Source organism: Anopheles moucheti (genome assembly GCF_943734755.1).
Source record: "Anopheles moucheti chromosome X unlocalized genomic scaffold, idAnoMoucSN_F20_07 X_unloc_2, whole genome shotgun sequence".
Taxonomy (NCBI): domain Eukaryota; kingdom Metazoa; phylum Arthropoda; class Insecta; order Diptera; family Culicidae; genus Anopheles; species Anopheles moucheti.
In genome coordinates, this window is record NW_026453526.1 from 475,888 (window position 1) to 477,500 (window position 1,613).

General features: G+C 50.5%; 1 pseudogene; it reads right to left on the reverse strand.

Moving 5' to 3' along the window:
- Positions 1–297: 297 nt before the first annotated feature.
- LOC128307970 (uncharacterized) overlaps positions 298–1,613 on the reverse strand; it is a 6,652-nt pseudogene continuing 5,336 nt past the window's right edge.

Below are 1,613 nucleotides of genomic sequence, written 5' to 3' on the forward strand. Positions count from 1 at the left end.
ATTGACTTCCAACAACACCTGATAATAAACACACATTGCCTGTTGCACCACAGTTCGCATTTGACTTAACAAATCGCCTGTTGGTACGCACATCACCATCGACTTTACCAATCGCGTTTCGCACCGCTAATCCCACTTGGCGTGGAGCCACGCACATAATGTTGCGAGGAGAGTATTAATCGGGACTTAGCGTTTTAAGCTCGCGAACACTCCACTATGGGAGTGCACGCAAGCACCAACTGTACACACACAACACAACAATCACTCTCGCGAACACTCCATTCCCAAAGTGAACGCGAGCACCAGCAAGCATGGGTCGCCTGAGAGGATCGATGCGAACGCATCTCTACAACTCGCAGCTCCCAGCCTGTAGTCCCGTCGTTTGCGGGCGGTCGAAGGTGTCGAAACTAGTTGTATCCACGGTCGACGGAAACACAGCCACCAGGGTTCCCTGTGGTAAGGTACTTCCACGTGCAGCGTGCTCCCGCCCGTTGCGGCTCAGTCTAGTGCTATAGCGGGGATGAGACGTCAGTGTGCGCGGGGCAGCACCGACGGATCTCGGAGGGTTGTTAAGCCCGCTAGCTTCCGAACACCTAATGGGTTTGAGAAGCGCTATCAGCTCGGATTGGATACGACCTTAGAGGCGTTCAGGCATAATCCAGCGGACGTAGCGTCATACCAAAGTCCGGTCGAACTAGTATTGAGCCAGTGGTCCGTACCTGTGGTTCCTCTCGTACTGCACAGGAATTCCGTTAAGATAGCGGCAAACAGCACACACCAGTAGGGTAAAACTAACCTGTCTCACGACGGTCTAAACCCAGCTCACGTTCCCTTGAAAGGGTGAACAATCCTACGCTTGGTGAATTTTGCTTCACAATGATAGGAAGAGCCGACATCGAAGGATCAAAAAGCCACGTCGCTATGAACGCTTGGCGGCCACAAGCCAGTTATCCCTGTGGTGTGTGACAGCTGTCATAGCAGTGCTCGGACGTGCCTCTGTGTCGCTCCGGTTAAAAGCGGAAAATTCGGGTGTAAAACTTTGCGAAAAGGGCCAAAAAGTGTTTTAATCAGTGTCTTTTAGTGCCTTCTACCCCTGAATGGTGAAATATTAACGAAACAGGACGATGCTCGCCTGATAAAAGCGAAAGAAATCTCTCCCATACATTTTGTATGGGAACAGACCAGTGCTGTTTATACGCGAAATAGGCGATTAAAACATTAAGTGGAACGTTAATTCAGTAGTGGCGTCACTGAAGAACATTATTCCGGTCGGTGGCAGTGCAGAAAACGCCAAAAACTATAAAATAAGTGCGTGTAAAAATAGCGGCAGAGCGGCGTCAGGTGGATCGTCGCGTGTGGGTGTGCGCTCGAGCGACGCGTTGTGACAGCTCAGAGCTTCTGCTCCACAGCGCCACCTATCCGCGAGGTGGAGAAGCGCGTAGCGACGAAAGCTCCCGAGGCAGTGTATGCGGACGGTATACATTTAGGCGCGAACGCAACGCAGCGGAGACTTAAGCAGGACGGCAGACAGCGAACCCGAAAACAAATTTTTTGAAACATATTTATTTATTTAATAAAATTTGTTGGAGTTTTTGTTTGTTCTTGGGCGATCA